The sequence below is a fragment of the Pyrus communis genome, chromosome 1 (assembly GCF_041283825.1).
Source record: "Pyrus communis isolate YQ-2024b chromosome 1, ASM4128382v1, whole genome shotgun sequence".
Lineage (NCBI taxonomy): Eukaryota > Viridiplantae > Streptophyta > Magnoliopsida > Rosales > Rosaceae > Pyrus > Pyrus communis.
Window position 1 is genome coordinate 9,391,144 of NC_142565.1, and position 12,809 is coordinate 9,403,952.

The following is a 12,809-nucleotide window of genomic DNA, read 5'->3' on the forward strand; positions in this document are numbered from 1 at the left end:
GACATGTGCTTGTCACGTGTAGAAGATGCGTTTTGAAGTCCCTTAATGTAGATGTCAACCCAAGGGCCGTCGAGGCTTGATTTTGAGTTCGACTGGAAGATTTTCTGGTTTCCTCCAATCGTTGATTTTCCACAGGCTACTCTTGAACTGGACTGGAGGATTCTTTTGGTTTCCTCCAATCGTTGATTTTCCTTTGTGCTACTCTTGAACTGGGCAGCAGGATTCTTTTGGTCTTCCCCGAAGTTCTGAGCTTACTCCTTTTATCTGTTTCTTTGTTCAATCTCTCCAATTCGTATTGAAGAGGGTTAGAGGATAGCTCAGCATATGCAGTTGTTGCTTGTCTCCACATGCTTCAATGTATCATTTTCACTTGCCTTACTTGCTCCCCTTTGCAGAAGTGGTCCCTTCTCTGGAAGTGTATCAACCGTTGAAGATGATTACTCGGGAGCAACGCTAGGTAAGCAACCAGGGAATGGATTCCAGGCAGTCGGTTCCAGATCGGAAGACTGACTCCAAGTGCCGGCTGATTGCTTTCGTTTACTTTGCCATGCGAGTAATAACAAGGGCAAAGGAAAAGATAGGGAAAGAGCATGATATGAGATACTTTTGCTTTTGAACTTGATGATATGAGATACCTTTGCTTTTGAAGAAGCGGTGAATGAATCAGCACATGCTTCAATCTATCGTTTCCTCCTGGGTCATCTATACTCCAGGCATCTGGTATCATCTTTGGGGAAGAAGAAAAAAAATTGAGTATTTTGAAAGGCTTTGCTGGGAGTGCGCCCTCAGAGGTGAGGAAGAGTTGGGCATTTTCTTCAGGTCTGCCTTGCCATAAGAGATGAAGGTCGACATATATAGGGATTTCTTAATAGCAAGTGGTGGTACTGTTCTTTTACCCTTGTCGACAAACGTCTCTTCGATATCTGAACGATGTCTCTTCGATTTCTAAACGACCCCTCTTCGAATTCTGAACGAGCGCCACTTTTGACAAAGTTGCACGTGTTTTCTGAAAAGCAGAGAAAGCGTCGCCGAACTTTGCGCTTGTCGGCTAAAGACGTGTAGTTGCGATGATGGCCTCCACGTGTTTTCGACTTTGTCAGATATCTTTTGACAAAGTTGAACGCGTTTTCTTGAAAAGCCGCGAACGCGTCGCCGAACTTCACGCAGGAAAATCTGAATTTTTAAATCGGTGGTCGTGTCGCTTGGCTTTTTATAGAGGTATCGATCACCCCAACATACACACTCTGAAGATTGCCCATTCTTGAAAATCGTCTCCGGCCTTTTGAGAATTAACTCCATCCACCCCTTCTCTCTGAACACCTTTGAAAAATGACTAACTCATCGAACCTTTGCTTAGATTTGAGTCTCAGCAGCGATCCGGTTGCACCGCGTCAGGTAAATGTATGGTGCCCTTCTTTCTTATCTTCTAATGGCCCTTTGACAGGTGAAGACTCTGTGATGAAGGACGTAACAACAGCTACAATAATAGCTAGGAACCTCCTCACTCCAAAAGATAGTACGCTGCTTTCAGAACGGTCCGATGAGTTGGCCGTTCAAGAGTCCCTAGCTCTCAGTGTTCAGTGCGCAGGCTCTGTGTCCAACATGGGCCAACGCCTACTTGCTCGATCCCGCCAAGTGGAATCATTGATGGCGGAGGTGGAAACTCTTAAGCAAGAGATCAGACAGCTTAAGCACGAGAATAGAAGTTTGCATGTGCTTGCAAATAACTATTCGACGGGCATGAAGAGGAAGCTTGATAACCTGCAAGAATTCAGTGGTCGAATTCAAAGTGACCGTCAAAGGCTTGCTGCTTTCTTCCAGAGGCACCTTTTTCCTGGCTCATCTAGCGTTCCACCAAGTATTGAGGCCTCTTCTTTGATGCCTCCCGCTTCTGTAGTTTTCCCAAGTAGTGGGGCTTCACGTGAACAACCTTTGTGAAAGCTCCATCTTTCTCTCTTTTTTTTTTTTTTTTTTTTTTTTTTTTTGTACGCACTTGTAATTTCTCGGAGATCAATGGACATGCTTTATTTTATTCAGTGTATTGTGCTAAATACAGATAAAACATATATATCACCAAGATGTGTTATTTCCTCTTTTTTTTTTTTTTTTTTTTTATTTTTTTTTTATTAAACACACTTTTGCAAGTGGTGCCGTGCACCACCTTCTCCTTATTTTCTTCTTGACTTGCTAACAGTAGCTTGCCATTGTGAGTGGTTTCAGCTTTTGGCATTGTGAGAGCCGAATGCCCTCCAATCTGCTATTTTAAACAGTTGGCATTTTACAGTGCTTCCCAACATCATCATTACTGCCTTTTTATTTTTTTTATTTTTTATTTTCTTTTCTTTACTTTCGGTGGTGCTGAAGCTTTTATATATATATATATATATATATATATATATATATATATATATATATATATATATATATTTTTTTTTTTTTTTTGACATTTGTTTTCCAACATCATCATTGCTTCCTCTTTTCCTTTTTCTTTTGACTTGCTAATAGTAGCATGCATCATCTCCTTCTTTTTTTTTTTTTTTTTTTTTCTGTATAATTGATCTCGGTGCGCCTGGCACCATCAATACTTTTCTTCTTTATTATTATTTTGTTTACTTATTTATTATTTTATATATATATATATATTTTTTATATATATGGTGCTCTGCAAGGCTAGGTTTGTGGGTGAAAACCCAGGCCGAGTTCGAGAGAAGACGGAGGAGGAAGGGGTGTCCGTGCTGCTGAAGCTGATCGGTAGAAGGAGAGGGCTCGCAGAAGAGGACAAAGACGGACAGAGAGCTGGAGTCGAGCTTGGAGGTAGTGCAAAGCGTCGAGCTTCACGATCGGCTAGTCGTTTGACAGCGGTCGTTGAAGTTCTTCTCCAATTCAAATGCAGCAGCAGAGGCAAGAAGATGGATGAGGTCTTTGGGTGTGAGTTGACAAACTTTGGTTTTGTTGATCACATTCAAAGGTAGCAGCCATGGCGGAGGTCGATGATCGAAAGGGAGAAGGCCCCACCGATCGTGATGGCCTCATACAATGAAATAACAGTCATCGAAAGGACCCCACTCACCACCATGTTCATCGCCACTCCGAGACTGCACCCCTGAGCACGTAGCTTCAACGGGAAGATCTCGAAACTGTAAACCCACGTAAATGGACCCATCCCGATCGAGAAGAACACGACGTAGAGTAAAACCATGGTAATGCACAAAACGGCGGCCCACATGATCCATTCGTGGTTCTGAACAATGATCGTAAGGCCCAAACCGAGCCCCATCAGCGACAATATCATCCCCGCCACACTGGCAAGAAGCAACGGACGCCGTCCGACTTTGTCGACGAAAAAGGTGGCGACCAGGATGAAAACGGTCTTAACGCCAACGGCCATGGTGCATAGTAGCTTTTTATCGTCGTTGGTGATCCCCGCCTTCTCGAAGATCCTGGGGCTGTACAAAACAACGGCGTCTATGCCCGAGGCTTGTTGAAAGAAGTGGATACTGACGGCACAGATCAAAATATGACGAATGGCTGGCATGGGATGGAGGAGCAGCTTTTTCCAGACGTCTTGGCCTTTGCTGCATTTAGCGACCTGAACGACGTTGTCGGTGCAGTGCTCGGGGATTCCCGCGGCTTCTTTGATGTCGGCTAAGCGTAGCATAGATTCATCCTTGGAGTCTGAGGTTTTGTCGAGGACACGAGTCGCGTCGCCGAGCCGTCCCTACATGACGAGCCAACGAGGTGACTCCGGCATGGCTAAGACACCAACGGCGAGAAAAATGGAAGGGATTGCTCCGTCTCCGAGCATGAGGCGCCACCCCAAGTGTTTTGGGAGCTTGGAGAAGGCATAGTTGGTGGCGGAGAAAACGGTGTAGACGAGGGCGAAAATGGTCCCGCCAAAAGCCCCAAGCGATGCCCTGAATCCCGACCGTTGTGCATTTCGACTTCGACTTGACGACGCCCATCACCGTCAAGATTGTGATGTAGAGGAACAGGAAAGTGGAGATGAACTCGGCGATCCCGGCCCTGTAAAACGACCATGACGTCAGCTCACCGGGCTCGAACAGTGGAGCCAGCGGTGGCTCCTTGTAGTCTTTCCTTTCGTCCCGGGTCTGAGCCGAAGTACCGATTGGCTGCCTTTGTGGTCTTCGGCCAATTTTCTAAGGAGATTGTAGTCATCAGTGCTAGTTACGATCAGAGGCAAATGAGATGAGATTGAGCTCGTGGATGCTGCTGGCAGACTCGAATCGGCGCTCCCGGCGAATATCGTCCTCGATTTCTTGTTGGGCCCTCCGGTGCTGGTTGAATTTAGCGCCATTTCTTGCTGGGTTCCTCAAATTGAAGCCGAAAGCTTCAAACGACGTCGCAGCAGCTGACAGTAGGGGGCTTTCAAAGTGAGAGTTTTGCAGGGAAGAACTGGGAGAGAGAGAGAAAAGGCAAAGACTTTGGGGAGTTTGTGGGGGAAAAGAGAGAGACAATGTTGAGATGCAAGTCTCGGAAAGAAATGGAAGGAGCAGGGATTTGGAACTTGGTGTGCAACATGTGGGCCTGGCTATTGGGTTGTGTTCCTTAGCTGGGGCTTGTGTGCGGATGGGCTTCATGCGAGGGACACACACATAACACATATACACATTTTTTTTTTATTTTATCTTTTTTTTTTTTTTTTTTAATACAAAGTAATATTTTTTTCCTTGTAATAAAATTGACTTTTATTTGTAAGTCTTTAATAAAAACCCTTTTTATTATTATTTTTTTTTTTTATTTATTTTTTTTTTTTTTTTATTTTGATGTAATGAAATTGACTTTCAATAGTCAAACATTTAATAAAACCCTTTTTTTTTTTTTTTTTTTTTTTTTTTTTTGATGATGTGACTGTACTTGCAGTTTTGAAGTTTCAAGTTGCCTACGTACCCTTGGTTGAGGAGGGATCAAGTCATGACGTAGTTCAAATGAGTGATGGTTTTTTTTTTTTTTTTTGATGATGATTTTGTCGTACACAGTTTATGCTCTTGCGGGCCAGGAGCGTGGTGCGTTTGCTTTAGGGGTAGTAGCGCTTCAAAAATCTGCCGTTGATGGGGCCGATCTTCAACCCGTCTTCTGCCATGATTAAGTAGGCGCCATTGGTGTAGATCTCTTGTATTACGTAGGGTCCATCCCACTTTGATGTGAACTTGCTTTTTGTCTTATGAGTTGTAATGATAGGCCTACGCAATGCCAGCACGAGATCTCCGGCTTGGAAAGACCTTGGGCGGACTTTCTTGTTGAATGCCTTGGATAACCGTGCTTGGTAGCATTCCAAGTGTTGTTGAGCTTCGAGCCTTCTCTCATCCAGCGCTTCCAACTCCTGAAGAAGCAACTTTGCATTTTCTTCATCAGTCAAGCCTTCTTGTATAGCCATCCTTAGTGAGGGGATTTGACTTTCGAGCGGTAGAACAGCTTCTATGCCATATACGAGAGAATAAGGTGTAGCTTGGGTAGGAGTCCTATGTGTAGTCCTATATGCCCAAAGTGCTTCACTTATTCTTTCATGCCAGTCTCTCTTTGTTCGGCCGATTACCTTTTTCAGGAGGTTGCACAACGTCTTGTTGAATGCTTCCGCGAGGCCGTTGGCCGGAGCATGATACATGGAAGACTTATGCTGCTTGAACTTGTATTTGTCGCAAAGCTCGTCCACGAGTCTGTTGGAGAACTGCTTTCCGTTGTCAGTGATAATGTAGCGAGGCACCCCATATCGGTGGATGATATGCTCCTTGATGAAACGAACAACAGTTTCCTTTTTTACTTCCCTTAAAGGTATGGCTTCAGCCCATTTGGAGAAGTAATCTGTTGCAGCTAGCATGTAAGCTTCCCCTGCAGATGACTTTGGCGTAATTGGTCCTACCACGTCCAATCCCCATGCGTCGAACGGCCATGAAGCAACTGTAGGGTGTAATGGTTCAGGCGGTTGATGTATGAAGTTGGCATGGAATTGGCAGGCTTGGCACCTTTTGGCGTGTTCCAGGCAGTCCTTCACCATGCTCGGCCAGTAGTAACCCATTCTTTTAAGCTGGAAATGTAGCTTTGGTCCAGACTGATGTGCCCCACACACACCTGAATGTGCTTCTTCCATGGCTTGATTAACTTCTTCCTCACCTAGGCATCTCAGGAGCAGTCCTTCAAAAGAGCGTCGGTAGAGTGTTCCTTTGTAGTAAAGGAAGCGAGGTGCTCGTCGACGTATTTCAGAACGGTGTCTAAGATCATCTGGAAGCTTTCCGTGCTCTAAGTAGTCGATCAGCGGTTGTCTCCACTCTTCAGCATCGACTGGAAGTACTGAGATGACATTTGTATCATCTAGTGACATTTCATTAACGAGCGGAATCACCCATCTTTGGCAAACTGGCACGTCTGCAACTTCATCTTTTCCTAGTGTCATACTCGAGGCTAGATTGGCGAAAGCGTCTGCCATTTGATTTTCCTTTCTTGGCACATGTTCTAGTGTCACACCTTCGAACTTTTGTAGCAGTTGGGTCGCTAGCCGGAAGTATGGGACGAGATCATCTTTCCTCACCTCATATTCAGTTAAGAGTTGATTGATTATGAGCTTGGAATCGCCATATACCTCAAGAGCTGTGATTTCCATGTTGATCGCCATTTGGAGCCCGATGATCAATGTTTGGTACTCAGCAACATTGTTGGAGCATAGCTCATTCAGTTGGAAGGAGTAAGGTAGTATCTGCCTTTGTGGCGACATGAATACTACTCCTGCCCCCGCTCCATCTGCTCGTGCGGATCCGTCGAAGAACATCGTCCATGTCGGGAAGATGTCGATGTAGAACACCTCCTCGTCAGGCAAGTCGTCTGAGATTTTCTAATCAGCCGGGATTGGATGATCGGCAAGGAAGTCTGCTAGCGCTTGTCCCTTGACGGCTTTAGCTGGGACGTAGATGATCTCCATTTAGCGAGTCGCCCTGTCAAGACTGGCTTAGTCATAACGTATTTGACAGGGTCGGCTTTAGCAACCAAGTGGATGGTGTAAGCATGCATGTAATGTCTGAGTTTCTGAATGGCAAACACCAAAGCGAGGCACATCTTTTCTATTGGGGAATAGTTCAACTCAGCGCCAGTGAGAGTTCGACTGAGGTAGTAAAGTGCTCCTTCTTTTTGGGATTCATTCTCTTGCGCCAAGAGTGCTCCGATTGAACTTTCCTGAGCAGCAATATACAATATAAGTGGTTTCCCGGGCACAGGTGCCCCCAGGACAGGTTGACTTGACAAATATTTCTTTATGCTTTCAAAAGCATTATGGCATGCTTTGTCCCATACGAATGGAACATTTTTCTTCATAAGGCGATTAAACGGTTGACAACGCCCTGCGAGGTTGGAGATGAAACGTCTGATGAAGGCTAGCCGTCCTTGTAGACTTTTCAACTCGTGCAGGTTTCTTGGCTCGGGCATGCTTTGAATGGCCTTGATCTTTGATTGGTCTACTTCAATACCACGATGCTTGACGATGAAGCCGAGGAATTTTCCAGAGGTGACGCCAAACGCACACTTTAACGGGTTCATCTTGAGGTTGTATTTTCGCAGCCTTTCGAACACTATTCGCAGATCCTTCAAGTGGTCTGATCTTTTCTTCGTCTTAACCACCACATCATCTACGTAACATTCTACGTTTTTGTGTAGCATGTCATTGAAGATTTTCTGCATTGCGCGTTGATACGTAGCTCCAGCGTTCTTTAGACCAAAGGGCATCACCTTGTAGCGGTAGATACCTTTTGGAGTACGAAAGGCTGTTAGTTCCTCGTCTTCGAGGGCCATGCGAATTTGATTGTACCCAGAAGAGCCATCCATGAATGATAATGCCTCATGGCCAGTGGTTGCATCCACCATGATTTCAATGATTGGCAAGGGGAAGTCGTCCTTTGGGCAAGCATCGTTGAGGTCCCGGAAGTCTACGCAAACACGTATTTGTCCTGATTTCTTAAGGACAATGACGATATTGGAGATCCACTTGGGGTATTGCACTTCTCGAATAAAGCCTGCTTCGATTAGCTTGTCGATCTCGACCTCGATTTGTGGGATAAGCTCAGATCGATAGCGTCTTTGAGTTTGCTTTATCGGTCGTGTTCCAGGCCTGACTGCAAGATGATGAACAGCGATGATAGGGTCCAGGTCGGGCATTTCTTTGTAGGTCCAGGCAAAGACGTCTTTGTACTCTAACAGCAGCTGATAATACTCCTCTATCTCATCTGTACTTAATAATGCACTTACGAAGATAGGCTTTGGTTCCTTGCTTGTACCTAAGTTGAGTTCCTTGAGATCATCAATTGTGGCTTGCCCCCCATCTTCAAGCTGTGGTGGTGCAGCAGTGACATCTTCCTCGGGGATTTCGTCTTCTTTACCTTCTTGAACCGTGATGTGGAAAACATCTTGGATCTCCTCTTCAGTGTCGTCTTCTCGAGCTTGTTGGCATAAGGATTGTCTGGTGTTCTGGGAGAGGCGTTCCTCGCAATCTTCATAGGAAGGAGCCTTGACCGAGTAATTGAAGAAGTCTTCTGGGAAGAGGTCACACATTGTGATGGGGATGGATGATCTTTGTGTCGAAATTTCATTATCTCCAACACTTTCACAATGTTCTGGAGATTGGCGAAAGCTGCTTTCCCTCCTTTCTGATTGATGCACTTGTGGAGAAGACATATGTTTCTCGTGCAGTTTCTTCGGAGTGACCTGGGTCCATCCTTCAATTTCTCTTGACTTGGAGCATGCCCCCAACAGTCGAGGTGAAGACTTTGAGTTGAAAGAGCCAGAAGTGACATCTTTCTTAGGGATTTCATCTTCAGTGCCGTTCTCTCGGGTTTGTTGGCATGAAGATTTGCCAGTGTGGACGATGATGCGCCTCCTTACCTTCAGTGGTCCTTTTGTGTCGACCTCTAGGATTGCTTGGCGCTTCATCTTTGAAGGAATCAAGCTTCGAACGTCGTCTTTTTCTCCTAACCCATCGAGCTTTTCTTCCTTTGGTGTTGTCTTCCTCTTTCCAAAAGGCTTCTAATTATCTTCAAATCTTTCTGAAGCTGATCGTCGCAGAGGAGAGATAACTGTGTTGCTTTGTTTTTTAAGCTTTAACAACCTTTCAAAAACAGAGCTTTGGGATGTCGGCGCGTTAAGCCTCTTGAAGACAGAGGTTCGGTCTTGACCACCAATGCGATTAAGCACTGAAGTTCTGGAGCTTGAATGGCTCATCCTATCGAAGACCGACGTCCGAGGGGAGGGTTTAGGCTCTTCTTGGTCTTGTTCAATACTCACGCTGACGTATTGAGTGCTAGTGTTTTTCGCTTTGTTTGAAATCATCACAGGTGCATTTGGTGTGAAACCAAGTCCGGCTTTGTTGTTGTCAACTCCGTAACCATGCTCCTTCATCTTCTTTTGAGTTTTGGTGAGGTTACGTTCTTTGTCATTGACAGTGTTTGAAACCTTCTTTCCAGCCGCCTCAGAAGAAGCGAAGTCCTACCCGACCTTTGACATGAGTTTGTAGGCGTTTGGGTCGAAACCTTCCTCGGTCCTCTTGGTTGGAAGAAAGCTTGATTCCACCTTCTTTGGTAGAGCTTTTATGAAGCCTTGTGGTAGTCTTGCGGCCTTAGCACCCCCTAGCTGTGTCAGAGGCAAAACTGCATTTGTCTTGAGCAACTTCACATTATCCGTGTGCCACTGTGTGTCGGCTTTTCTAGTTTCGAATGGAGATTGACCATTCTTTCTTCTTGACATCGGGATATACCGGAATATGGGTGCGTTTGGTCCTTCTGACGACATCCTACTCCCTTTAGTTGTTGCAATTTTAGCAAACTCGTCATCATCTTTGCTTGAAGATGGCACGGCCTGCTCTTTTTGCTTTTTAGGCATGGCTTGCCATTCCTGCTTTTTAGGTGCTGCTTTGCCTGTGGATTTGATCTCTTCCGGAAGGGCTTCGGGTACCGTCTCTTCATCCATGTAGAACTTGGCATCTGCAAAGTGTGATTCGGTTTCGGTGAATGGCTTGGTGTCACCTTGAATCACCTTCACTTCTTCTCGGTAAAACTTTAGGCATTGGTGAAGGGTGGACGGCACTACCCCATTTGCGTGGATCCAAGGTCTTCCTAAGAGCAAGCTGTAGGAAGTTCTTGCATCAATCACGTGGAATATCGTGCTTGATTTGAGCTCACCCATGGTCATCTCTACTCGGATCATGCCCATCGCCCTTTGTCCTCCTTGGTTAAAACCCTGGATCAGCAGACGGCTCAGGGATAGTTCATTCACCTTGATGCCGATTATAGTCATTGTTGATTTTGGCATGATGTTTATGGCCGACCCACCATCCACAAGCATGCGGTTGACTTTGTATTCCCTTATGTACCCGGAGACGAAGAGATGACAGTTGTGAGGCTTTGATGCCAACAGTAGGTCTTCGTCAGTGAAGTTAATTACGTCATGGGTGGCACAACATGTGGCACATTCATGTGGCTGAAGCTTCGAGCCTTCGTCGTTACTTTCTTGCACTTCGTGGTCGTCGGGACCTGCCAAGACTGCTGCTAGTGCTCTTCGCATCTTTTTTGGCAATGGTAGCGCTTCCTTGATGCTAAAGTGTGTTGGCAGACCTTCTCCAGGTGTAAGGGTCTTTTCTACCTCAATGGCAATAGCTTTGCCTTTTGAGGGCTCTTCTATTTCTACTTCAACCATGTGACAGGCCACGGTAATGCACTGTTGGAAAAAGTCATTCGGGAAGTACTCACGCAAGGAAACGGGAATGCGTGGCTCCTGCTCCATAGGTTCCCTACCATATGTTGTTTTATTATGCTTTATGTTTCTTTTAGGCTTCGCATTGTTGCGGCCGTGGTGATTTCTTCTTTGTTCCACCTTTGGCTGGATGACTTGTGGTCTTGGTTTCCTTGTCTTTTTGTAGGTTACCAATATCCATCCTTCTTCATCATCAGCATGTGCATCTTGGTCGCTTCTCTCCAGTGATGGTTGTGTAAGAGGTGCCGTGCAACTTGAGCATTCACGGGAACGGTCAGGTGTCGTTTGGAGAGGCACAGGATTAAACGATCCAAACGCAATTGTAGTGGTATGCGTTGCGGCCGTGTCCTCAAGGTCGAGCTCAATTTGCCCTTGTTGTGCTAGCTTCATGATGAGTTCTTTGAGAACAAAGCACTTGCCAACAGGATGGCTCACAATACGATGGTACTTGCAGTACCTAGGATCGTTTGTGCGATTCATTTCTTCAGGACGCTTGCATTCGGGTAGCTCAATCACCTTTTTTTCCAGCAAGTCATCTAACATGGCAGCCATGTCAGAGTCAGGAAAAGGGTACGTTTTCTGTTCCAACTCTCTGAAGGTGCTCTTGTATCTGTCTTGGGTGCGAGAAGGCTCACTTGTCTTTATCTCCTTCGCTTTCTTCTTGGAGGAGATCTTGATGGGCGCTGAGGAGGTCTTGATGGGGGTAGTGTTGACGGTGAAAGCTTCCTTAGCGGGCTTCTTCCCGGTCTTGTCTACATTTGGGGCGAATACTTTATCCTTATTGAAGTTAGTAATCGGCTCCTTTTTCCCGTGATTAGCAATACTCAGCTCCATGTCGTGGGAACGAGTTGCTAGCTCTTCGAATGTTCTTGGTTTTATGCCTTGGAGGATGTAATGTAACCCCCAATGCATGCCTTGAATGCACATCTCAATGGCAGAAGTTTCAGAAAGCCGATCTTTGCAATCCAGACTTAAGGAGCGCCATCTATTTATGTAGTCGACGATAGGTTCATCTCTCCACTGTTTCGTACTGGTCAGCTCTAGCATGCTTACAGTACGACGAGTGCTGTAGAAACGGTTGAGGAATTCCCTTTCTAGCTGGTCCCAACTGTTGATAGACTCATGTTCGAGGTCAGTGTACCAGTCAAAAGCGTTACTTTTCAGCGAACGTACGAACTGTTTGACGAGGTAGTCTCCCTCTGTCCCAGCATTGTTGCAGGTTTCAATGAAATGGGCGACATGTTGCTTCGGGTTGCCTTTTCCATCGAACTGCATGAACTTTGGGGGCTAATAACCCCTTGGCATCTTCAAAGCATCAATCTTCTTGGAGTAAGGCTTTGAGTACAGTACGGAGTCATGCGAGCTTCCTTCGTACTGTGTCTTGACAGTGCTTGCGATCATCTCCTGTAGCTGCTGGATAGAGAGAGATCCCATGAATGCCGTTGCTTGGTCTAGCTTCGGCTTCTCTTCAACTTTCTCCGCTGGTGACTTCTCTTCTTCGTCGTCTTCTTTCTTTATTAGGCCAACATTTGGGTAGACTTTCACGTCGGGCAGCGCATCTAGTTGGTTGACAAGTGCGGCAATCTGCAAGTCCTTCTCTTCCACAGTCCGTGTGAGCTTTGCGATTGCTTCATTCAACTGAGCTAGCTGCTCCTCGATTGAAGTTGCTCCAATGGTCATGACTTGCATGGTTGTACTGCTGCTCGAATCAGCGTCGGAGAGTAGGGACTCTGAGTATTTCCTCGGGCTTTCCCCCCTTGATGCCCTTAGTGAGGCTAGGGTGATCACAGGCTCGTACCTCAGGTGCTCTTGTTCCTTTGACAGAGTCAATGCAGGGGTGGGAGCCGCGGCAAAAAGAGCTCTTGCCTTACTTCGGGTTATGATGCCCGAAATATCACCACTTGCGGCGATGATGTTCTTGTTCTTTGCTTGGATTGCAGGAACAGCTTGATCCTTTCTTGATGCCATTTGCGTTTTTCGATGATTTGAGGATAGAGATGAGAGGTAGAGATTGTCCCACCGAGCGTGCCAAATTTGTAAACACGAAAAATTCCTGAAAACAAGAA

General features: G+C 45.8%; 1 pseudogene; it reads right to left on the reverse strand.

The window, feature by feature from the left end:
• Positions 1 to 2,962: 2,962 nt before the first annotated feature.
• Positions 2,963 to 4,315, reverse strand: LOC148699110 (polyol transporter 5 pseudogene; annotated as a pseudogene).
• Between the last annotated feature and the right edge of the window lie 8,494 nt (positions 4,316 to 12,809).